The sequence below is a fragment of the Natator depressus genome, chromosome 1 (assembly GCF_965152275.1).
Source record: "Natator depressus isolate rNatDep1 chromosome 1, rNatDep2.hap1, whole genome shotgun sequence".
Classification (NCBI taxonomy): domain Eukaryota; kingdom Metazoa; phylum Chordata; order Testudines; family Cheloniidae; genus Natator; species Natator depressus.
The window spans coordinates 131,382,920-131,410,077 of NC_134234.1; the positions used below are offsets into that span (position 1 = coordinate 131,382,920).

The following is a 27,158-nucleotide window of genomic DNA, read 5'->3' on the forward strand; positions in this document are numbered from 1 at the left end:
ACAGACTGAAGCAGGGTTAAGGCACACATATTAATGGAGAAGTGTATGAAGTTAGCAATGACTTTTTTCAGTACTTCTTTTGTGAGGCCTTCTGTGACAGCGTGTACTGGCCCCACACTGGAGCGGAAGAGATTAAAGCAGCGCTCTTAGCAGCAGAAGCCATGACCCCTGCTGGGCATGCTCCAACTGCTGCTGCAGTATAAAAACGAGCAGCCTAGCTCAGTCTGGGCTCACTGCTGAGGAGGAAGGATGCACCTTGCCAGTGCCAGCTGAGTAGCAGTCAGGATCCCAGATAGCCAGAGTAGGCGATGCTGAGGCCCAGGCACTTGTGGATGACCTAAGGAGATTGCGGTTACCACCTGAGGAGTCCAGAGACTGCAAAGACACTGACTTCAGCTGCAGGAGTCATGGTAGGATGTAGCCCAGGGAAGGATGAGCCAGGGTCCTGGCAGAAGTGGGTGTGTTGTGGGTGGATTCCTCACTGACTGTCCAGGGGAGCCCCATTGACTCTGGCCGTTGGGCTGCACTTCCCTGCAGTCCAGGGAAGCCCCATTGGCTTTAACTGCAGGCCCACCCCACTTTTCATGGGGTGTACTGGCCCTGTGACCTAAGTTCCCTCTAAGCTGTGCAGCCTTGCAGCAGGCTGTAAAGGGCTGTGTAGCAGGCTAGGGGTGGTTGGGAACTGGGAAGGGGAGCAAGTTGGAGCATCCAGGGCTGCTGTGGGCCTCTCCCCCTCTTCTGGAGCTCTGTGCTGCTGGTGGGAAGAGAGCTGTGGGGGAGTCCTCTGGCCCCAGCCCTGGGGCAGCCTGCCTGCACTGCAAACTTCTCATCCCTGGTTCCACCCCAGAGCCTGCACCCCCAGCCAGAGCCTGGCCCTGCACCCCAACCTTCTGCCTGAGCCCCTCATCCCTGGCCCCACTCTACAGCCCTCACCCCTGCACTCCAACCCTCTGCCTCAGCCCTGAGCCCCCCACACATCCCAAACACCTCATCCCCAGAGCCCTTGCCCCAGCCAGAGCCTTCACACCCAAACCCTCAGCCCTATGCTGAGCCCCCTCCCTCGCACATCACCTCCATATTGGTGCACAGAGCAAGATTCATTCTGCACGAGTGGTGAAAAATTAGAGGGAATGCTGCCCATGACACCTTCTTTGAATCCCTGTTTTAAAAATTCCTGCCTCAAACCTACTTGCTTCTCCAACTATTACCCCATTTTCTTCCTCCTCTTTGCCACCAGGCTCTTTGTTTGCCATCTACTCCTACTTCTTCAGCTTTTTCTCCTCAGACTCCTTCAGTATTGTTCTGCTCTTCATGTTCTACTCACTCTATACTTACCAAGACAACCTATAATTATGTAATGCCTAAAAACCTATTCTCATTGTTGATCCGATACTTTTTCAAGCACACATGGTTCAAGAATTTCATAAATTATTTTAGCTGCCTGACTTGAGACACTTTTAAAAAGGCCTGATTTTCAGAAATTGCTCTACACCCATCCTCTGAAAATCTGACCCCTTCAAAGCTTCAAGATGAGCAAAACCCAAAACTGGAGGCACCTAAAAATCATTAGTCACTCTGGAAAATCTTATCCTTGGACTCCTGGGTCTATTCTCCTTCCTTGTGATCATCCCATGATTACCTAGTTCTCCTCTTTTCTTTCCATTTTTGCCCCACTTGTTATCTTCTCCTCTTGTTGGCTTCTCTCAGGGTTCTTCCTTCTGCATACTATCCCTAGGTAACAGTCCTCTTTCATAGCTCTAACTACAGCTCTATCGTGGTGACTCTCAGAATCTCCTTCCTATTGCCAACACAGTAAAAATTATGCCAAAAAAATGGGCAATTGGTCATGGGCAGTGAGTACCATAGGTTGGGGGAGGCTGTGCCGCCCCAAACAGCCAGACATAGCCCTGTTCGTGCTCCACTCCCAGGTCCTCCCTCCTGCTTCCTGCTCTGTGTGCGGCTCCAGTCTCCCTGCGCCACCCACCCTCCTGGTGCTTTGGGGGGGGTGGGGGAGCTAAGCAGGGCCCAGTGGCCGCAAGGGGTTGGTGGGGCTCGGGTGGGGCATCAGGCGGAAAGGGCGGGACTGAGGGCTAGCCTCCCCCACCTGGCAGTTCACGTGCCACCCACAGAGTTGGTAACTGTGCTGCAGTGTAGACACAGTGCACAGATAGTAAAGGGGCTAGTGTTTTCTTTCCACCTCCTCCCTTGGTGTCTGCTCTGGTGTCTGAAGGCATAGAAAGACTGAGGTGGGGGGAGGAGGAGGGAAGAGCCTTAAGTCAGCCTGCTCTGCACACTACTATCTAGTAGGAGGAACAGTTAAAAAAACGCCTCAGTGAGGCTGGTCAAAATTTTTCTTTAGAAATTAGTATGAAAATTTGCAATTAACTTTTGGGGAGGTGGGAGGGAATTGGCAAAATGTATTGTAACTTTTTTTTTTTTTTGAGCAATGTAACTTCTCAGACAGCTACACATAGGCTAGGATGCACAACCATTGAGATTGGATTGCCATTGGAGGGCAATCCTGACCCCCAAAAAAGCAGCACTGGCTGTCTCTCTGTGTCTGGATATCCCACTACGCACTCAGACTCAACAGCTAAAATAAAATCTTACATTTCTTCATAAACTTTCCCTTCTCTTTCTCTGTTAACTCCAATATTCTCCCCCAACACAAAGCTCAAGCTTGGTGTCATATTTGATTCCTCTTTTCTTCCTATATCCAGGTGTTGCTAACTCTTGTTGTTTGGTCTCTACAACAGTTTGAACTTCCATCTTTTTTTCTTCTCTATTTCAATGGCTAGTATTCTGGTCCATGCCCAGTCATCTCTTCCCACAAAACACATGGGGAAACAAATCAGCTCAAAAGATCTGCTCTCAGTGAGGAATCTACCTTACCCTCAAAATGTAGGAGGAGGATTTATTTTTAGTATCATTCCATAGAAACAGAAACTGTAAAACCCTGCAATGGGCAACTCTAAAATAACCTACTGTGGGGGGAAAGTTTCTTAACCTCAGACAGCTGTTGGTTGATTTATGTCCTGAAGCATGAAGACAGAGACCCCTAATAAGTGCTTTTCTTTGCTAGTATATCTGTGGATAGTCTTATCCATATAAATAGCTAATTGAAATTTTAATCCAGCTAAATTCTTGTTCCTAATGATATTTTGTGGCAAGTGAGTTCCACAGGCTAATTAACAGCAGCGTAAAGAGATTTTTCTTTGATCAGTTTTAAATCATTTGGATTTTCCCCATCATGACCTGCTATTGTGTTCTTGATCTGTTTTAGATTGTAAACTCCAAGGAGCAGGGATCTTCTCTTTCCATTTACTTGCAGATTGCCATGGTCATCTACGGTAACATATGAGGCACTGCATGTGCTTATACTGCTCTAGCAATACTAGACTTCTAGCTCCAGCCATTTCTTCACCTTTCAGAAGTATTGATGAGCCATCTTTGAAGGCAGAATCTTATCAGGCTTTTGTTCCAATTAAGCTTGATAATGAGGGGTATAAGAGCATTTACATCTGATGCACATTCAAGGACTTTAGAAAGCAATTTTACTTGAACTGAAAATCTGAGCACCAGGACCTTTTGAAGATTACATTTATTTGTGAAGAAAGGGTGGAGAAATTATACAGCTCTTTCCACATTAGAATATTTTAACACTGAGAGGAACAAGGCCACATTCAAACCCTGAGGACTATTTCATATCATTCATGTTAAAAATTTTAAAAGATGATAAAAGGCCTACGCCCCCTGCTCCTGCAAGAGGGTGTGAGTGTTCAACTATTTGCATTTGTGTGTAAATTCACCCACCTAAGTAGTCCCATGATTATTATTCACATGCCTGCATCACTGGGTCCAGAGGCACTAGCCAAAAGCCTCTCCCCTTTGATTCCAACGGGAGCAAGATTAGGATTCAAAACTCTTTCCTGGATATGTAGAAATGCTACACAAAGCCAGAATATGACTTGCCCTGACAAGAACATGCAGAGGCTTAAGAGGCCACAAGAAGGTGAAGGCAGGGAGAGGGGCACAGTTAACTCTCCAGGGCCACTACTCCCCCACCTGTGCAGGTGGCTGGTGAGTGGGCGGGCAGAATTGAGGAGTAGGTGGAGCCACAGCTTCACCACCTTAACACAGGAGCTAGCAGAGATGAACTGGTGCAGAGGAGGAAGTAATTTCCTCACTGGAGCAGGGAGGAAGAAGAGACACATTTCATTCCTTAGCCTGCTCCTGAGGCACTAACTGTTGTATCCTTGGGGGCAGCAGTTTTAGCTATTACCACAACAACCAAATACACAACGCTAACAATCACCCTTGAACTCAGGGCAGATTGAATGGCCCAGCCCTGACACTGAAAAAAAAATAAATGTGAAGACAAAACATGAATATTTAGGGAAATCCAAGTTTTATCTTCAATGCTGAGCAAAATTTTCTCTAGATGAATTACAAGTGATTTCCTATGATCTCATCCATTTCGCGGGGGGAGGAAATCTGCTTATTCACAAGAACTCAGTAAGCTCTATACAATGATAAAGGCAAACAGCTAATTATCACAAAACTAAAAATATATTTCCATAAATAAAGCTGTGTAGGGGCAACATGAGGCCTAGTTGTTCTTCACTCCGTAACCTTAACGCGAGTTATACATTTACATCAAGGGGAGAAGAGATGCCTTAGGATTTTATAGGTTGCTATTTATTGACACAAAAAACCCTCCTTACCACACAAAGGGCATATCAAAAAGAGCCAGTTTTGGGGTGTGGTGGTGTTCGGTTAGTTTGCTTTGTCAAATGCAGATCTCTACAATTATTAGCCTGTAGGATCCTGGTAGAGAATAAGTAAATATATATCAAGTACTAGCAGGACACTGCAATGCAAAAAGGATGTTAAATTGTTCAAGCAACGGGATGACATAACTAATACTGACATAATTTCCAGGCAGCAAAGCAAAACTAGGTCAAGCCACATTGACCTATCTAACATAATAAGCATTTTTTCCCAGATTTTTACAATGTAGGCTGTGTCTGCAGGCATTAACGTCCTCCGTTATCAATGTATAGTGTTGTCACTCTGCTTTAATGTCTTATCACTATGTTGTGTTAATTAGACCAAAACAATATAGTGCACTTTTGAACTGTTTAACTCCCAGTTAGGAATCCTTACCTAACTGCACTATTTTCTTTATCCAATCAGAAAAGAAGAACCATTAACTCTTTAGAGCCACTGGTTTCACAGGGCATTGTTAAAGGGGGTATCTGCATCAAAATATATTAATCTCTACCAGTTGCTCTATTCAGTGCATTTTATTAGTTTCTAAAAAGGGACTGCAAAGCTAATTTATTTGATTAAGCAAACTGCATTGATTTTGATCCTGATATATCATGCCAGACCACAGGTGCAGATTTGTGCATGGAAGTGACTGGGGCACATACATGCAACTTGATTTCCTTCCACCCTTTGCCATTTTGTTTTCCTGTCCCAATTCTTTACCCAGACAGCATGCTGAAAATGACAAGAATCCTGCTATCTCCACATTTCTCCCAAAGTAGCCCTGCCTTTGTTCTCTTGACACTGTCTTGCAGTTTTGCAGCGCAAATTTCATTTTTCAGGGGACATGGGGAACTTGCTGGTTTAACTGCATTTTTTTTCAGAAAATTAAATCTTACATTTCTGCCTTTACTTGCTATATTGCAGCATAGCACATTAGTCTCAACCAAAATACAAGTCTGATCCTTGTTACCGAAGTCTCCATTTGCAGTTTTACCTGAGAAAGTTTGGAACAGAATGCAACAGTTCTCTGGGTTCCCAGGACTGAGTGTCACCTTGTTATCCCCTCCCTATAGCAACAGGTAGCCTCACTGGACTCAGTGAGGTGTTAGCTCCCTAAACCCATGCTACTCAAAGGACTCTTCTCTCGGCCATGCCAGTAGGGTTGCCAGTTTTGGTTGGATGTATTCCTGGAGGCTTCATCACATGACAATCTTGAATTAAACATTATCTTTAATTCCTGGAGACTCCAGGACAATCCTGAAGGGTTGGCAACCCTACATGCCAGCCCTATCTTTGCCATGCAGGTTAATAATAGGTGCACCCCATTCCCTGAGTCCCTTTGAATCATTCCCCTGTGATCTCCAGCCCTTGACACTAACTACTCACAGAAATTCCAGATCCTCTGCCCAGTTTTACCTTAAATCACAGTTCCTCTGTGAGCATAATAAAACGAGAGTAGGTTTATTTTAAAAAAGAGTGGAGATTTAACTAGAAACAAGAGAATGGTGGAAACATTTACAATACAAAATAATAAAACAAACCTGGGTCTACATGTATCAATACCTTTCCTAACATAGGTTCTCTCTCAACTGGTCAGTTTGTTGCAGAGTTGGCTGTCTTCACAGAAACCAGAACCCAATTCTTCCATGATAGCCTATCTGCATCCTTTCACTAAGGAGGCTTCTCTGCACTCTAATATATGGAATCAGTCTTTTGCCTCTACTCAGACATGGAAATCCCCCGCCCTTTTTATGCCCTTTTTCACCTCAAGTGATTTTCATTGTTTGCTGTTGTCTTTGATGGTTTCCATCAATAGTCTTGGGATGGAGCAAGGCTAGATCATTGAGCCTTGCTTTACATCACTGGCTAACCAAGGAGGGGTGACAGCATACTCCTGCTTGAATGGACCATCATCAAGACATACTGGTAACATCCATTGGTAACTAACTCTTACTCAAAGTCCATAAAGCCTATTCCTTAAATATTACCCGAGTGCATATCTTAATGATTATGAATCTTGACTATTTATAAGCTCTTTGTAGGTACCTTTACATGTTACTCTTTATGGATAAATAGCCTGCGAGATGTGTGTTTGGTATAATAAGTGTTAGGTCTGGTGAGAGTTGTTTGCAAAAGACCGGGGACCCTTGGCCAACAGGCCTCTGTCAAACCTAGAAATTGCCAGACTGGATCAGACGAGGACCATTTAGTTCACTATCCTGTCGCTGACAGTGGCCAGCACCAGATGCTTCAGAGGAAGGTATAAGAACTTTGCAACATGCGGATGTAGAATAATCTGACCTCCACTGTAGGTCTCCTCCTGGTCTCTAATAGAAACAGGCTTATGATCTGAAGCATGAGTTATAATAATTCCAAAATTTTTGGACAACTCTGGATATTCTTGATCTAGAGATGGTTGGTAATTTTGCTGAGAATTTTCATTTTTCTATTGGGAAATCAAATTGAAATTTTTCATTTCTGGTCAGGTCAGCTTGAATTGGAATATTTTGTTTTGAGCTGAAACATTTCATTTCAAAAGAGAGTTTGGCAAAACATTAAACTGAATTTCCCATCAGAGCATTGCTTTATGAGGGTTTGCAGTTCAGACCCCATTCTCTGTTGGCCAGGCTCCCTTGAGGACTATAATGAAATATGGATTTCCCTGACTAAACTACTTAGTGCATCATGAGTCACATGACTGTGGGAACATTATGGGGGATGTAGTCCAGCCATGGAGCCTAGCCTCTACAGGAGAAAGGGAACATCAGGTGCCTGAACTACATCTCCCATGAGGTAATATGCTACTAGGGGAATACAGTTTAGTATTTAACGGGCTCAAAATGAAACATTTTAGATCAGTAAACTGAAATGAAACATTTCATTTAAAAAATGTTAATGTTACCTTTTGTTTGAAAAGGTAAATTCTGAATCTCAATTTTTCTGGATCTATGTTCTGCAAAAAATTTGGGAAAGAAGGAAGACAGGCAAATGGGTTCATTTTCTAAACTTTTCCTGCTTGCCTAATTAGCAGAATTTAGCATTCTCCCCTAAAACACTGGGCCTGATCCTCATGTGATGTAACTCCTCAAAGCTCCATTGACTTCAGTGGAAACTGCCAATTTATACCGGCATAGGATCTGGACCATTTTATTTAAACATCAAGTGATTCTGCTTATTATATTACTAACTTTACAGTATTATGGCTCAATCTAGCAAATGTTTTAAGCACATCCATAGCTTTATTCACGTAAGTAGTCTGAAAGAAACTAATCAGAAAATTAGGGCTGTCAAGCAATTTAAAAAATTGATTAATTGCACAATTGTGCTATTAAAGAATAGCATTTAAATTTTTTGGATGTTTTCTGCACTTTCAAATGTATTTCAATTACAACACAATACAAAGTGTACAGTGCTCATTTATATTACAAATATTTGCACTGTAAAGAGATACAAGTACAATAATGCAAACGCTACCATGAAAGTTGAACTTACAAATATAGAATTATATACCAAAAAAACTGCACTCAAAAACAAAACCATGTAAAACTTTAGAGCCTACAAGTCCACACAGACCTCCTTCTTGTTCAGCCAATTCCTCAGACAAACAAGTTTGTTTACATTTATGGGCGATAATACTACCTGTTTACAATGTCACCATCTGAAAGTGAGAACAGGTGTTCTCATGGCACTGTTGTAGCTGGCATAAGATATTTACGTGCCAGATGCACTAAAGATTCGTATGTCTCTTCATGTTTCAACCACCATTACAAAGGACATGCATCAATGCTGACGGGTTCTGCTCAATAACTATCCAAAGCAGAGCAGACTGATGCATGCTCATTTTCATCATCTGAGTCAGATGCCACCAGTAGAAGGTTGATTTTTCTTTTTTGGTGGTTTGGGTTCTGTAGTTTCCACATGTGAGTGTTGCTCTTTTAAGACTTCTGAAAACATGCTCCACACCTCGTCCCTCTCAGATCTTGGAAGGCACTTCAGATTCTTAGCCCTTTGTTCAAGAGCAGTAGCTATTTTTAGAAATCTCACATTGGTGCCTCCTTTGTGTTTTGTCAACTCCTCTCTGAAAGCGTTCTTAAAAAAACCATGTGTTGGGTCATCATCCAAGACTGCGATAACATGAAATATGGCAGAATGCGGTAAAACAGAACAGGAAACATACAATTCTCCCCCAAAGAGTTCAGTCACAAGTTTATTTAATGCATTACTCTAATGAGTCATCAACTCTACTGATGGAAGAATGTCCTCTGGAATGGTGGCCGAAGCTTGAAAGGCTAAACATTCTTATGCCCCGTCTGGTACATAAATACCTTGCAACACCAGCTACAAAAGTGATATGCGAACTCCTGTTCTCACTTTCAGGTGACATTGTAAATAAGAAGCAGGAAGCACTATCACCCATAAATGTAAACAAACTTGTTTGTCTTAGTGATTGGCTGAACAAGAAGTAGGCCTGAGTGGACTTGTAGGCTCTAAAGTTTTACATGGTTTTGTTTTTGAATGCAGTTATGTAACAACAACAAAAATCTACATTTGTAAGTCTCTTTCATGATAGAGATTGCACTACAGCACTTGTACGCAGTGAATTGAAACACTTATAGTTTTTATAGTGTAAATATTAGTAATAAAGTGAGCACTGTATACTTTGTGTTGTAATAGAAATATATTAATGTATTTAAAAACATATCCAAATATATTTAATACATTTCAATTGGTATTCTGTTTAACAGTGATTAATCCCAATTAGAGTTAACACATGATTAACTGCACTTGACAGCCCTACAGAAAAACACATGTTACTTTACATGGTTAAGTGTATGCAGGAGCAGGTCCTATTATGTGGTGCTTCTACTCCCCTCCCCCCAATATTTAAAAGTCAACTTAATGAGGACAGGAAGTCAGTGCTTTTCACCTCTTTTCCTAATCTAATTACAAGATTTATACTAATTCCCCTAAGCAAAATTGTCATTAATGTACAAGTAAAGATGTGATTCTGTTCCCCTTACAAAAGATTAAGATGTATTCTAATATAATATTGCAGCTGACAACAAATGTCAGAAAATGTTCTGACAAGGATATAAGTAACTTCTCCACTGTAACTTTGTCACTGCATGATTATATTGTACTCCGCTCACCATGTCAGCCCATACCAAGAGGCATAGGGTGTGGGTTTGACTTGGTATACAACTGGAACAACACTTACGTTTTAGTACCAAAAACCTGAAGAGAAGTAGCCCTAAATACAACATTTAAAGAACACATCAGATTTTGCATGTCAGAATCATTTCCAACCACACCCCCTTACACCAACTGGGCAACTAATTAAATGCTATGCATCACTGAGTCTCACCAATAAAATGTCACAGGGCCTAATCCTCTGCTACTTCAGTGGACCAGGCTCAGGATCAAAACACACTTTGAGAATTTTGACACAGAGTTTGGGAGTTAGTCAATAGTCAAGGTGCAGAATTAAGTGATATAGTTAAGCAGGTAGCATTCCAAAGCTTCCTAGAGAAAAAAGTGCTTGCCTACCAAAGAGACTCTACAGAGCAGACTTCACCCATGCCTGGAGGAGCCCTGTGGAACAGGACTAACTTCACCACCGCTGATATCAGTGGATCAGGTAGTTCCACATTGCAGGACCCAGTGGTGCAGACTTCTGTAGACTTGAGCTGACAGGCACAGGGGAGCCAACCTTTGATGTCCCCCTGATTACTACTCTAACTGGACCCATGAATGGGGTTCTGGCAGATGGGGATTGCTTCATGGGTAACACTTCCAAACATCAACCAGCTTGTCAAATAATACATTGCATCTGTGGAACCGGCCATACGCCTGACACCATACTCCTGACCCATTGATTGGGTTTTGCTTACCTTCCTGTATATAGATATCTATGTGGCTAGCGTCTCACACTTGTTTTAATTTGTTTTTTTTACTTTCCCACCCCCACCAAAAATTAAAGTATTTGTGGTTCCATATTCCCAAGGATTCCTGAGTGTTTTTCAGTGGGGAAGAATCAGCTGCCAAGATGACCACGGCGGTTCTATTTTCCAGATCCAGAAGTAGGAACACGCCTCTGGGTGGGAGCTAGAGCCACAGTGTTTTTTTATTCTACACAGATTTAACCCAGTCCTCATTGCTGACAGCGGCATGTGGCAGAAGGGCTACACTTGCAGATGTGAAGAACTTTACACATGTGAATTATCCTATTGGAATTGTGAGAGTCAGCTTGGTGCTATACTGGTAGTTCCATGCAACGCCACCTGAGAAACTTTCACTGGCCATTTTTCCCTTCTGGAGCCAGTCAAGTATGGGAATTTAACAGAAACTCTGAATTCAGATGCTGGGATGGCAAGAGAGAAGGAATTCAGCTCCACAGCAGCTGCTCTGGCTGAGCCTGAAGTGACATTGACAAGATGAATACATAACTTTCTTATAGCACACATGCAACGTGACACCAAGAGTTAGGTGCCCAGGTGCAATTGTCAGGCCTCTTATAGAAATGCAAAAAATTAATCCTTCTTTCCCAAAAAATAAAGTAGTGGACTATCAAGTACCAACTCCTTTCAGCAGTAATAAAATCTTAATACAACTAAATAACTTACAAATGTATTATTGTGGCAAAATGTCATTACAGTCCATTTTTGTTACAATAAAAATTGATACCAAACCTATTGTGTCTTCTCAGTCACTGTCCCACTGGGCCAGGAGTAGAGCCTTAGCTTTCTCTTAATCTTTTTAGTACTTTTCAAAGTGTTTTTAGACCTAAACATGTTACAAGAAAAATCTAATCATATTGCAGGGCCAAATAAACACACCTTAAAGTGTTGTGCAATCAAAAAAGCTGGAACATATCTTTCCACCCATATCCCCATAAGATAGTATAATAAATATATCTATGACGTATCACTTTGAAACATTAAGAACTATTTTTATTATAAACATCAGATCAAACTCTGCTTCCTCAAACCGTTTTGGTGCCTTTTAAGTTCCATACAGGGTCGATTTCATATTACAGGCTTGAGCTCTCAAGTGATGTGCAATAACTCTTTATAACCTGCAGAAACAGTATAAGCACGAAATAGCACAAATGTACAGAAAAACGGTGCAGCAAAAGGTAGACTACCGTATAGGAAACCTTAAAGGTTTGGAAGTTCAGTTCAAATAAGCCCTGGAAGTTCTGATGCTTATTTGAACCTTTATCCACATTTTTGTGTGTCCCTTTTCTTTCTCCCTTACTAGTGTAAGCAGGGGAAAAGGCCCACTATTGTGGGGAACTTTCCTGGCTTATACGCTACCCTGGTGAAGTGGGTTAGCGAAAGGATCTGAGTCTTCGCTCCCCCTTCCTTTACCCTGATTTCCCATTGATCCTTCCCCTTACTTTTAGTACTGGGAGCTAGCCTTCTGAAAAAACCCCACTGAGTTAGTAAGGGGACAAAAGTCCCCTTACATTTGTTTCTGCCTCCCCGCCCATCCGATTCTTCTCCCGGACTCCAACAAGTCCCCTGAGCATTTACTAATTCCTCAGTCCCAAAGTGTATCCCTGACCCACCCTCCAGCAGACCCCTTACCTTTGGTGCTATTCTGTTGATGGATTCTAAGGTCTGGCACTATTTTTACTGAGCTCAAAGGCTTCTTCATGTTAGAAGGGGTCCAGAATGCATTGCCCCCACCCTTGATCCCACAGAAACCCTGGAATTTGTTAGATTGGAAGTCAGCAGCCAGCCCAGCAGAGAATGCCAGACATTCTGAGAACCTGAGATGTATCAAAGGTAGAAGGGGATTAGTGAGAGAGATACACATCTAAATATTTTAGAACCTAATAAAAGGTTTAGGTTTGGTTCCTTTCAAGATGGGGGAGAAGGCTCCATTTTTATTTATTCCAAGCTGGTTATGCACATCCATAGAGTGTGTGTGTGTGTGCGTGTATATATTTAATATAATATGCTATTTATAAACTAAGATCAAGTAATTCAGTTTAAAGTTAATAAGGAAGTGGCTATGTCTGCCCTGAAATGTTTACTCTTAACTCTGGTTTAAATTCTATCATGTAAAGTTTTTGTGAACTTCAAGTCTGACCTCTACAGGTAGGTAACTGAAATAGGTACTGTATCTTTTGATCACAAGTTGTACAAAGATATTAGACACTGCAGAAGGCCAGTATTCCAGCCTTAATACACAAACCACTGATGAGGTTTAAATATTTAAGGGTTTATTTTTAAAAAACACTAATATGTACATTTGGTTCAAACAAATGCAGTTTTACAAAAGGCATATACTGCACAATAATCAAATAGCACTATTTTATACTCTAATTTATTTCTGTTTCCCCTCTCCACCAGTACCCTCAAACATGGCAGGATTTTTCATAGCTACAGAAGCTAATGTTGTTTTCCAAGTTGTGAAAAACTCAAATTTGTTATGTTTTTAAATGTCCTATTCGGTGCCACCTTTTTCTAATCATAACCTATCCTAACAAACTATCCTTTGTCCAGTGATTGAATCCCCTCTGTTCCCACAAACCTACAGCACATGTTGCCATAGTTACTCTGCATGTCTATTTACCACACAAATGATCAAAGAAAGCAGACAACACACACACAAACTTTGCCAGACTTCCTACCGGGTAATGTCCAGCCACTAATTAACTGATATACTCTCAGCCCACAGATTCCATACACTTGTTTTCTTTATTAGATATGACACACACCAAACAGAATTCTCAGAGATAAATTCTCATTCTAGACAAGACAGCCCCTGGAAAAAAAAAAAACTCTAAGCAGCATTTCCTAAAGCAAGTCTTATGATTACAATATTTCAGGACAAGGATATAGATTTCTTAGCAAGGAATAAATTAAGAATTAAAAAGGTGCACTAAAGAAAGTAGGAAATAGAAACCACATGCTAAAAAGCTAAACATCTGTATGGAAGAGGGATGATTTTATGTTTTACATGTGTTATCGACTAAAATTCTATCCAGCATGTATGCACTCTATGAATCATATACTATAAAAGCTATGACTCTAGCTATGACAAATAAGAGCTGAAATGGCCTCTGTGCCTTACAGATTTTATCTTCACTTTTAATTAGGTTCTTAATGATCCATTAGCAAATTGCATGTCTAATAGGACCCTTTTATAGGACTGTGAGCCCAGTCCTGCCCTGATCAAAATCAATGGGAATAGTGCCATTGACTTGAGTGAGTGGAAAATAAAGCCCTAAATCTGCTTTCACAGAATTCCTATGTGCTGCATTATGGTGTTAGTATGTTTGAGGATATTATTTGTTGTGGGAAAAAATGGGTTTGATTATTAAAAATTAATTGATTACCTAGTTTCTGAGATCCATTTGGGGAACCTAAAACAGATACCACACTGCCCTCTCCAGTTTTAAAGTAAATACCAAGAATACAGACAAGCAAACTGCACCCAGCCACACTGGCCTCAATAAATCTTAGATCTCTGACACATCTGTGTTCTTATCTAAACTTCTGATCTTTGAGATTTTTTTGATTCTTTTGATCCCTTTTACCCAAGTAGTGAGCTGGTCAGAGTTTTAGTAGATGGAAATTTCAGTATCCATAGTGAAGCTGAAGATTTGTTTCCTGGTATATATTTGGCTGTCATGTTAGACCAGAGGTGGGCAAACTACAGCCCGTGGGTCACATCTTGTCCGTGGGACCGTCCTGCCCGGCCCCTGAGCTCCTGGTCCAGAGGCTAACCCTTGGCTCCTTCCCCACTGTCTCCTCTCCCCCTCAGCCATGCCGCCAGGCAGGCAGCACTCTGGGCGGTGGAGCTGCGCGCTCATGCAGGACAGCATGTCTGGCTCCGGCTGGGTGGTGCGGCTCCAAACATGCTGCTCTGAGCGGCATGGTAAAGGGGCCGGGGGGTTGGATAGGGGAGAGGTTCAGGGAGTGGGGGGGAGACGGGGAACAGGGGGGATTGGATGGGAGGGTCCCGGGGGGGGGGGGCGGCAGTGGTCAGGGGACAAGGAGCGGGGGGGTTGGATATGGGTGGAGCGTTCTGAGCTGGGCAGTCAGGGGCTGGGGGGTCAGGCTGTTTGGGTAGGCGCAGCCTTCCCAACAGTGTTGTACCCTGATGTGGCCCTTGGGCCAAAAAGTTTGCCAACCCCAGGTTAGACCCTCTTAAACGACACAGTTCCACTTCCTAGGGACGTACTTTTGACTAGAGGCCTGAAATTTTCCAGCTTCAGAATTACCAAGGTGCTTTGAAAGATGTGATGTACACAGCAGTTGTATGGAAACGTCACAATTTCATTATAGAGGTTTCAGTGGAGTTATTATTTATATCAGACAAAACAGAGACCGTCACAGCTCTTGCTGAGGTTTTAAATTACCTCCTAATGAAAGGCTACTTCTTTTTACATGTCTCTTTTATGACTCTCAGCACAGCATTCCATACCACCAACCAACGATGTCCCGCTAGGGACTGTGGGCCTGGCACAGTTGTAAAGCAGGTTGAATCCTATCAGCCCAACAGGCAGCATATTACATTTCTATGGGTAATTTCTGCTTTTCGGCTAGGATAGTTAGCTTCATTGCACTTTTCTGAGCCTGTGCACTATTGTTCAGTAGCTATATGCTGCCTGTGGGCCAGATCATTCATCAGCACAATATATGATTTCATTTGAATGCGATGACACCAGATTTGTTTGATAGTTAACCCTGCAAATCCAAACCATACTAGGATTATGACAACAAATTGGCTGGCAGATATAAAAGGCACATCTTTTCCTGAGGACGCCTCCTCTTCAGAAATTTTCAAATAAAATCAGAAGTGATTTCTAACCATCTCATGATTTCTAACCAATTTCATGGCACTTCAGTTCCTGAATATTTTGCTTTCTTATTTGTGATGACCGAAGGACGGTACAATTTGCAGGCTTATCAAGCTCTCCAATTACCATTTTAAAGATGCAAAGAGGCTGTTTGAGCTCTGTCAACATACGCACGATTAGTCTCTTCAGCTCTAGACTATTAGATCACTGGCTTTTGTTCAGCAAGAACTAGTAGTAAACATAGATTCTCTGCCAAACTGAAATACTTCTCACACACAAACACCACTGAAATCCAGTGGCAACTTCAGAATTGTGCATATGGCATAAGTGAGGTCAACCAAGTTGGTTGGGAAAGCTTGCACAAAAATGTGTGTCTAAACACACGGGCAGATCTTCACCTGCTGTAGTTGCTCCATTATGAAGCTATGACAATGTATAACAGTCAAGGGTCTGCCTTATTGGATCTAGTTCTTCTCTCATGTACAGAGGGGAAAAACCAGGAGTAACTCCATTAAAATTAATGGGGCTGCAGCAATGTAAAACTGCTGTGAGGGAAGAATCGGGCCTATATTCTCAACTTCATGTATGCAACTTCCCAGGAGATACTGCTGTCATAGAGGAAGTGGAAAGAGGAGAACTTCTGTTGGATGGAGGTGGGTATTATATAATGAGTCAAAACTATTCTAATGCTAAATCTGCCCCTCCTCTTTTCCTTTTACTGGGGAGTCATTGAAGAACTTTAGTGCTGTTTATTTTCTCACTAGCTCCCACTCCCCTTTTTCCTCTTCTCCTCTCCTGGTTTATTTTCCTTTTCTTACACACACACACACTTTACAACCTTATGCTTCAAATAGAAGCATCCCAGATAGGCAACATTCATCGATCTTTAGCAATGTTTGTTTTGTATTTTCTTAGCCTCTGACATATCCCAACTTTCTTCTGATCCTCTCTGACACCTCCCTTTACAAAGGTTCTTTTTTGTGGTGACAAAGCATTCTGCTGATCTCACAGATAAAGAACTAATTTGAACCCAAGCAATGCAGTATGTAAACTTTAGTTTCCATTTGCACTCCACTGTGACAAGATTTCCCCTCCCCCCCCAACAGTCTTTAAAAAGGTAAAAAGCAGATTTTTGCCCAATCGCAAAAACTGCTTTTCCTCCACATATGGCAAAATGGTCTAAAATACATGAGTGCTTTCATCTTGTTTTCAAAAAGTGGTTGAAAAAAAAACAAATGCTCCATTTCCACTGCAGGTGCAAACTCTACCCCTGCTTCTACCCTCCTTTCCCCACTACCTCCTCCCCCACCTTACCCCAAGTCCTACTGATTTCAGAAAGCTGCCTGAATAGACTATGACTCTCACAAAGAAACAAGAACATTTTTCTCAGAGCCTGACTTTCATACAGTGGCTATCCATAAAACAAAGTATTGATTTTAAGATGTTGATTTGCCAGGGTCTTTAATTCAGAGCCGAGCTCTGCTTTAAGGTTGAGATTTACATCTGCCAGTGCTCTGTACTCTGTGTTCTTCTAACTGCATATTTTAATTGCAAAACTACAGACAGTGTAGTATCAAATTGTTATCCCATTGTGACCTTCAACTTTGTGAATAAGAAAACAGCTGCTTTTGTCCATTCATAGCAAGATTTTAAAAAAGTGATCGTATTTGAATAATCATTGGTTTTCTAGGCTCTTTTCTGCAGTGTTACAGTACTTTTTTTGAAAACAGAAAACTGCTTGAGACTATTATATTTTAAAGCAACTGAAAAATTAAAGTATTGGCAATTGTATGTGAGTTGCTGTGCATGTTTAATCACTCACACACACTTCTACAGTTATAAAACACATTCTTACTCTACATGTCACAAACAAGGTTGTGAGAAAGTCTACACAATATATTTAAGCCATGGCAAATTGGAATTGATTTACATATCCTACAAACAGCTTTCATGCCCTTTATAAAATTGAATCAAACAATGAATTGCATAACATCACTTACTAGCAATAAGATCAAACTGAAAGTAAAAACCCTTGGTTAATTTCTATTTATTTATAAAGGATCTTCAGGCTAAAAATCTAAACTCGGCAAAGGTTTCTGCAAATGCTATCTAGTCCAACAAAGTAAATATTTACAGACCAACCCAACTTTCCCCCCTTTGCTCCCTCCTTTACAGATCTCTAAATGCTTTGCAGCATGTTCCTTACCTGCCTCATGTTTAGAATTCCATTATCCATCCAGCAGGAAACAATCTGAATTCAAATTTACAGTGTAATTTCAAAGTAAAAACAAAAATCCATCAGCAGTCTCCGTATAAACAAGCTGCTAAGTTTCTCTCTCTCTCATTTTCCTTTATCTTTTGCTGTCGGGACTCTTCCTAAGACAATGTCAAGTTTCGCAACCTTTCCTCTAGCCTATTAAAAGTCAGGAGTAGGGAGGCAACTGTCTGCCTTGCTCTTATTTCAAATCACGGCTCAGATACGTAGTAGTTGGCTGAATTAGGCCATGAAATAGCCTCACCAATCAGCAGAAAGGGGAGGGGGGTATAACAGAAAGACTGCCTACATGAGGATTAGGAAAGCTTTCAAGGATTTAACAGACTGAAAGCAGCTGGAAACAGTGTCTAAGGCTACAAAGAGGGAAGTCAATTTGTGGCATAAGAGATTATTTTCATTCTTATTTTACTGCTCTGGGTCCGCTCAAAGTTTAACAGGCTCCTGAGATTTAAAAAAAAAAAAAAAACTTGAAATTTAAATACCCAGTAAAAACTACCCAAATATTGGAGAGTTGCCCAAATACTTAACAAAAAAACTGTAAGGTGTAGTAACACCCTTCTATTTAGAACCACATATGTCACTATCAATTTAAGAAACATTTGTTTTTGAAGTTTAAAATGCATAAAACCAGATTAAAATGCATAAAACATAAGAAGTAAAGAGGGAAAAACATGCTATGTCTAATTTACATATATACCAAGTATATGTGTGCTCTGAGGAACAGAAACATATGAACATGTGCAAACAAAGCTATAGAAATTACAAAATGTTCTGTGATAAACCCTCATTTGTCTCACTAGTAAATGTATAACCCTCTCCATAACATTTTACTTTCATTTTTCTCCTTAGGGAGGGTGATTCCTGTCTTTCCTCGTGGGGGAAAAAATCATTCTTGCATACAGGTTCCAAACCTAAGGTAGTATTGTACCCTATTTTGAATGTCAAGAAAATATCCAGATTATAAAATACAACTGGTGGAGCCTTTTTGCTTTGTCCAATAGGACCTGTTTTTAGTTGCACAACACACATAATCTGTCCCTTAGTGGCTTTCTTTTAAAAAGGAGCTCTGTGTAACGTGTGGCTGCTGCTTGGACTTACACCATTTTTAAGCCAAGAAAAGGAGGAGATCTACAGAATTATACACTCACACCTGCCTCCTCGAGTCCCTAACCCTCTCACCTCTCCCCCCTCGCCTCTCTCACCCCTCCTTCCCAGCCTCAAACTTAAGATGAGTTTAGAAGCTTGCTAGTTCCTCTGTTCCACTCTAAATGGAAATCTGTCTTTTGATCTCAAGGGACAATCAGGCAAATCTGATGCCTGAAGAAAAGTCCCATGGTCATGGATTTGCTACAGCAATGGCTGTTTCTATCGAGGCAAGCAGTAGTCACTACCCAGAAAATTCCTTTCAGCTCCAGGAATCTTTTGCACTGAACTGCAGAATAAGGTGTCACAGTGATGTGATGCCAATAGTTCAGTAAAGGGGTTCTTAAAATGTGTTTTCTTTTGGCCTGTGATAAGCTCCGTGTACCGTGGCTGTGTATGTTGTAGCAATGGGAGTGAAGGATTGGGGAATCTATTCCTTTGCTTCGCTATTTAAAAGCTTTTTCTCATACGCACAGCTGAGAAAGGAAGTAATACCATACTGGCCCAGATTCTCTGCTGCAGTCAAAGAATACGCTGCACAGCTCAGGGTACCTTTCCACACTCAGACACCTTTCCACTCTCTTGACCCTGGCCAGGCTGTACACTGGTATGGTCCTCACACTTCAGTTAAAGAATTCAGGCTGCTGTCACTTGCGGCCTTAACGGGCCAACATGGCTGTCGTGAATAGAGGCATAAGGAAAACCCCAACCATGATATCTACACTGGGCCAGAGGGGATGACTTAATGATCCTCTGGCCAGCTACAGAGGTTTTTAGGGACTCTTTCCACTGCTGGAGCAGCTCTAAGTGGCTGCAGGGTAGAATGGTGCGTTAAGTGCACTTTGAAAGAAATGTGTATACATTGTTCCTGAAAAATATCTATATCCCTAGCTTAGGGTTCAGATAATGTAATTTGAAATGTATATGGTATGTGAAGACTTTTTACTGTAGATAAGCCTAGGAGAATCCTCCCTGGGAACATTTTTGCCTGATACTTGGGCCCAGACTTTCAAAGGTATTTAGGCATTGCTGCACTCAGCATTGCAATGTCTAACTGATTACGGCGTGTAAGTATAATTTCCCAAAGAGATTTAGTCACAGAGGAGCCAAAACTCCCATTGACAGTGATTTAGGCTCCTAAATGCCTAGATAACTTTTGAAAATGAGACAATCTCCTAAATCAGGTAGGCATTACAATGCTGAACACCACAACACCTAAATACTTTTAAAAACATGGACTTTGGTTTAATATGATGCATTCTAAAAGAAAAAAAATGCTCTTCTGAAGTAATTTGAGCCCCAGAGATCAGTCTGCTGTGCTAAGGGTGATTGAGCAGTAGCCAGAGAGAGGCAAAATTTACCAAAGGCTGGGGAATCACCCTACACTCTCTTCAATTTGGTGTCAGAATTTTAACAAGGGAGTCCTAAGAGCCACCTCCAGCATTTCAGTGGGGCTCTCACACAACAACAGATACAGTAGAAACTCCTATGTTGAAAGGATGAGGAAAGGTGACGAAGACTTCTAGAAGTTTGCATCTGTTAAAATGCCACACACAGTGACTGGCAATCCATATATTTTCTCACAAGATACAGGTTTTATCTTCATGACTAATCAGCGGATTATGGCATCAAAAATTGATATGGCCCTATTTGCTGAAAACCAATACCTGTATGGTGTTACTAACGAATCATTCCAAAGAGATAAGGATGCATGTTGTGGGGAAACATTTTACTCAGGTAATCTAAATATCTCACCTGGTCAGCATTTTATCACCTGTTCAATTAACTTTCCATATTCAAGGAGCGTGGTTTGTGATTAGTCCATAACTGTCAATACACAGTGCAATCACCTGGGATACTCAAGTGCAGGGTGGATTTTTGACAAGTTGGCTGTTCTGATATTCTGCACTCACATAAGGGGGCTGGAGAGGTTCCTATTCCAAGTCTCGCAAAAGACAGAAGATCAAGAGAGATGAGCCTGACATAAAATCTTGGCTCTGGACACCCTAAAACTCTGGACAATTTTGAAAAGATCAGGGTTTGGGTCCAGATTTCAATTTACTTTGCCGCTAGGCCCCTAACCCTAAGGATAAAACAATATGACTGAGAGGTTGAGGAAGTGTCACTGCCATGTGGATCGGTGAAAGGGTGATGTCATTCCCTGCCCCTCCTGGAGGACTATTTTGCTTCCATCTCTGAAACAGAGAGGACAGACAGCAATTTTACCAGCTTCAGGGAAGTGAAAGAAGATTCCACTGCTGGAGGAAGAAGCATTTAAAATCTAGCCCCTCTTGCCTCTGCAGATGACATGAGGCTGCTGCAAGGAGGAGGAGGAGAAGGCTCAATAGCTTGGTTCCTTGGGCGTGGTAGAACTGCTTTCTCATACCTTCTCACCAAGCAGCACGGGGAAGAGGTGTTTCTCTGAATATGCAAGCTCGGCTGGGGGCCTGACATTTTTCTGAAGATGATTGTGAAGATGTCTCTTTGAAAGAAAAATTATTACAAGCAGGGTTGGCTCCAGGCACCAGCTTTCCAAGCAGGTGCTTGGGGTGGCATTCAGAATGGGGCGGCAGTCCGTGTCCCGCGGTGGCAATTCAGTGGCAGCTCCGCCGCTCTTCTGGGAGCGGCAGCAATTCAGCAGCGACTGCTTGGGGCGGCAAAATTGGTAGAGCCGCCCCTGATTACAAGTGTACTAACCTACTCATGGGTTTACATTTTAAAAGCTGTCTTCACCAACAATAAGGGCTGGAGAGTCACTTTCTAGTGTAATCAGGTGGACTAGCATTAACAACATTCAATAGACCTCTCCCCAAAGTTATTATATACAGTACAGACCCGTTTACGCGCAGATGTCGGGAGTCAAGCCGTCACAACCGTGTGTTAACGGACCGTGAGTTAAGAGGGCCATGCTGAAAAAAGTGTCTATGATTCACTTAGAAAAAAACACCATTATTTTCTGCTCTTTCTGGCTCGTATTTTTTTTTCTTTCTTATGAAGTCTGTCATTCGCCCACAGATGAAACGCGTTCGCGGCCGATTGATCGGCTGATCAGCTTTCTCCAGAAATAGATACCTGCGCTATGCCATGATGCTTTTTAAAACGACTTATAAACCCCTTGCTGGCTTGGAATGATTCATCCCCTGTTAAATTCCCAAATTTTGTCGCTTGGGCTTGAAGAATTGGCTCACTTAGCGGCATTCCTTTCAGCCTTTCCTGAGCAAACCCCATGCGCATGGCTTTGTCTGTTGTGGGTTTGCTGAATAGCGCACACGTTTTCACTTAAGCCCTGTGGCAGAATCGATATTTTGTACAAAGCCATTCAGTTTAGATTTGTTTTTTAGCCAGCCTCGGAGAGTAGATTCGGCAATCCCAATATCTTTTGAAACTTTGACCTGGGTTTCTCTGCTATTTACTTGATCTATTGCAGCTAGCTTTTCTTCTACGGTGTAGGAACGCTGACGCTTGCCCTCTGCCATTATATCAGGCGTATGGTTAAAATTTTCTAATGTAGTGTATATATATTACTATATAACTACTATATATATATATATATCTTTCTACATCTCTCTAGCGTGACAATGACTAAGCATGCGTGAGACATCTTTACCAATGTCGGTAACATGTTTCCACTCCGCACTTCCTGTCGATATTTGTCAGTGAGTTAGTGAGCAAATCTGTAGCGCTACATAGCAAGTACCTGTACCGTGTGTTAACGAGTCTCGCGTGTTAAATAGGTAGCACTGGCAGGCATGGCGCTACCGCGCGTTAAGCGGATTTGCGCGTAAACGGGTCTGTACTGTATATATTATGTATGAAACATCAGTCCCTAATCATGAAACATATTTGCACTGCAAGTTGGTAAAAACAGGCTATGCATTATTTTTCATTGGGACAAATCCCATTTCTGGCAAACTCCAACTGATTTCAGTAGTACTGGGGGTTAGGCTAATGAGAATTAGTGCAAAAGACAAGTTCAAAGTTTTTATAACAAGACTTGTAAAGTTATGAGGGGAGGGGAAAATAGGTTGAAACTGTGTTGGTTTTTCACTTCATAAAAATTGTTCTAAGTCTCAGATCTCAAAATGGCTTATCCAGTTAACCCTGCCCTAATTACCCTCATACTTTCCAAAACAAATTATCAGAGCAGAGACTTCCTGCATGAGAAACAGTTTGCACTTAAAGTGGAAACACTGTCTTACGTATTGAGTCACTAGTGAATCCATAATTACTGACATCAGCTATGCTAAGTCTTAAAACTAAACTATGGAAACAACATACATTCTATAAATTAATCTCACATCTTCTCAGTTTCCTTCCTTAGCTATTCTGTTGTGACTCTTTTTTGTGCCCAATGTACAGGCCAAGGTCATACATTTGGGCCTTGGCAGGCTGAGAGTTACTGTACAGCAGTAAGAGCAGGCTTGTTGAGGCAGTTACTTTTTTGGGATAATAGACAAATCAGCCCTGATTACTGTGATCTGACGGAGGCTAGTTCTGTGGTGTTAGATTGAAAGTTATATACTTTGAAAGGAAGGGAGCACACTGTTATCTTATATAATCAAACTAATTTGTTTGCCAAATGTCACATGAAAAAAATCTGATTCAGCCACACTGTGGCCAGATGTTTGTATGTGACCTTATTTTTAGCATGCCTAATACTTCATATAAAGTATCTGGTCTATGACAGCTTATTTTGTTTCCCAGTACATACAATTTGATCCAAACTCAGGTCCAATTTTCCAGTACACCGGGTGGATTTGAACTGGTGGAACAGGTACAAAGCTGTTCTATAGCTGGCTTCCTCAGCTGCTGAACAATTGTTCTGGCATAGAGCAATTCTCAGATGGCACAGAGCTGCTACCTGCTAATGGCATAGGGTGTGGGGCCAGGGCAATGCAGATGGAACCAGGGCCTCTTTACAACCATCTGATTGCCAGCTGCCTTTATGGCCCCTTTGGGCCAAGGGAAGTGACTATACATTAAAGTAACCTAGCCAGCCCCAAGATAAGGGGCACACTCTGTCCCCACCCTGAGCTGCGCCAGATACAGCCAGGCCTCGCCCCAGGATCTGGTCCTTCATCAGAATGGAGTAATAGAGTTGCACCAGCTATGCTGACACCAGGTATGAATTTGACCCAGCACATGTTTTAAAAAACAAAAAAAAAAGCCAAGCTTGAAAACGGACCGTTAAGATTGATACTACAAACAATCATCATCATCTCGAGATGTGAAGTCTATCACAAACAGATTGCCTTTGATTTTAGATATAAATAATTTAGGGCAATAAAGGCCCATTATTTTTCACAAATGAGTAATCACCTAATCCCTCACATTTCAGGCAGACAGCGCTACTTTTCACACCCAAACTAACGTGGTTTCAATTCTCCACAAGCAGGTTTTATATGCCCTTTCCTCAGTGATTTTTAAACCAACATCCAGAGGAAGATTGGGATGTCCAGAATACAAAATACTCTCTTTAATTCTCAAGTGGCAACAACAAAAACAGAATACATAAATAACCTCCAAAAGAAACATCATAAAATACTTGACCTAAAAGCTTGTAGGGAGCCAAAAATATCCCAAGAACATGGCATTGATAAGAAAAATACATAGAGTTTTAAAAGTATAAATATTAAAGTTGACCTGAAAATAGGGGGGGAGGGAATCACCCTCCCAAAAATGTGCAGAATTCCATTCTTATATTTCATTGAATTTTTCCAGTAACCACTAATAAATATAGAAATAAACCATATGGGTCAAATCCTTCATGGGTTTAATCAACATAGTTCTACTGAAATCAATGAAACTATGTTAATTTACACAAGCTGGCCCATATATAGTTAAATATGCAAATATTTTCCAAAATATTTCCAAAATGAGAAGATAAAAAATTACTGATGGAGTCCAATATCTTTAAGTATCAAGACACTCCAGATTAGATATTTCCACTGTTGCTCGGAGCTTTTTATCATGATGCTCTAATACACTTAAATTCCCCCCTTATAGTCAAAAGGACTGATGTCTTTTTACTTCAATTAAAAAGTAAGGATCACACACACACACACACACACAGACACAGAGCTGGGCTAAACATTTAGCTAAATAGGGAACCTGTTAATATGACTGTTTTGGTGTCATATTAGCATGATCAAGTCTGTGCAAAAATACAATGGACAAAAATCTAGAAGTCCTTAGATTTTGCTGATCAATGAGAGATTATCTGAATAAATGCCTCAGGATCTGGCTTAAATAAATTTCTGATGTTTGTAATTGTCAGGACAGCACTTCAGATTTGCCATTGAAGTAAGGTTGTCAAGTCTGGTTGGATATATTCCTGGAGGTTTCATCACATTACATAATTTTTAATTAAAGATTAATCTGGAGGGTTAGCAACCCTACATCAAAGCCAGTCCCATATAACTGCAGTACCCCTGAATTTGCTTCAGTTACTGTCATCCGTGACTCTCGGAGCTGATTACCCAATATGTTTTTTAGGGAAACCCAGCAGAAAGCATCCTTGTTCTTGCTTTGTAGAAGAGGAAAAACAGAAGCCTTAGATGAAAACAGAACGGGCCTTAAGGATTTAATGAAGTAACCCACAAGGACATGGACTGATGTCTCTAAACATTAGTCATACACTATTATGAATAAGAAAGAAACAATTTCAGAGTCTTCCCTATCACACGAATGCTATTTTTCTTCTTGTTAGTGGCATTGTTTAGTACTTAAAATTATTTATCTACATGCCAGCTAAGTAAGGAATAAGTTGAAACATTAAATTGCACTTTTAAGTTGTCTGACAGTGAGCACCACCCTGCGAGGAGTGAGTTGGTCTGTTCAGTTCTTACCCTTCTATCTATGCCAGGGAGCCCTCTTTTTAACCTTTAAACTGTTTTCAGATGTTTTTTATGAGCAACCATACCTCATTTCTTTTAATTACAGACATATAGTATAGGCTTACCACTTCCCAAAAGAATTTTTACTTTATTTAGGACACATTTCCAGATGTGTTTCCTCTGTAGGCTTCTCTTTTTTGTTAAATGCTGCTGGTAATAAAAGACAGTGGCTACAAAGATAATGTACTTCCCTAGGTTTCTGGCAATGCTGTTTTACATTCAGATTTTCTGATTGTTTTCTTTTTCTTTTTTTAAGCCACACCCATAAAAAAGACTGAACTATTGATTTGTGAAACTATGATATTTTTATGTGAAGTGCCATTATTTTTGTGCCATTCCAGTAAGTTAAAAGTGTGAAGGCTGATATAGGTAGTGCTTGTGCAATATGAAGGCAGGCACAAAACAAAGGCTATATCAGTGTGCTTTCGTTAATGCTTCTCTTTTTTCCCCAGTTCATTCAATCAGCTTCCGACATTTCACTATCCAAAGTTACAGAAACGGACAGGTGTGCAACACCCTTCATGACTGCTTGTGTTTCTTTGCTGGAACACCCAGATGTTCAAATTCCTGCCTACACTGCACACCCGTCAGGTACAAACACTATTCACCGACAGCAGTAAAAGAGAAGCACAGAAATGCCTGCTACATTATATTTCACCATGAGGGTAGTTTAGCCTATGCCCCGTATGCCATTGTATGCAATTTTTAATGTTTGTGGCCACCCTTTCTCTCACATACTGTCACATTTTTTAATACCTTCTTCAACAGGCTTTTTTTTTTTTTTTTACTACTCCCTCTCTCTCTTTCCATAACTATAACTAAATTGTAGGGGCCTAATTCTCATTTAGATAAAGGCCTCTTTCCACCCACTCAGCTGGTATAAAGCAGTGATCCTATTGCCCCTGCATACCTTGTGCACCCAAATCTCCCATTGACTTGTGAGCAATGAGATGTCTACTTTATGAGATTAAGGTCCGGGAGCTTTGTACTGCATGGCATAGACCTAAACTATGCATCAAAATCTCTCAAGTTGTGCAGCAGAGTTGCACTGAATTGTGCAGCCATGTCCACTGATTATGAAACCATTTAGAATCACAGAATCATACCACTTGATTGTATAGACTTAGTTCTAAATACATAGCCCTAGTGAAAACATAAAACTATTGCATCTCACATTCAGTTAAAATTTAAAAAAAAAGAAGGAAACTCATATTTGGATGAAAACCTCAGAAGAAATTATCATTTCAAACGTAGC

The 27,158-nt window shown here is 41.2% G+C and overlaps 1 protein-coding gene and 1 long non-coding RNA gene across 7 annotated transcripts in view; one reads left to right on the top strand and one right to left on the bottom strand.

The window, feature by feature from the left end:
* Positions 1-27,158, bottom strand: part of MID1 (midline 1) — a 324,140-nt gene that overhangs the window by 171,003 nt on the left and 125,979 nt on the right. The window contains exon 1 of one of the 6 annotated variants that reach the window (XM_074966571.1): positions 17,796-18,066. The exons of the other annotated variants lie outside the window; for them this stretch is intronic. The gene's annotated coding sequence lies outside the window, so the exon portion shown is untranslated. Of the gene's footprint in view, positions 1-17,795; positions 18,067-27,158 lie in introns of those variants that run through there. 6 annotated transcript variants of the gene reach the window in all.
* Positions 234-26,456, top strand: LOC141995427 (uncharacterized). The gene is made up of 4 exons (XR_012641321.1): positions 234-410; positions 16,189-16,242; positions 18,714-18,780; positions 26,356-26,456. It is a non-coding gene; the product is annotated as an uncharacterized LOC141995427 (long non-coding RNA).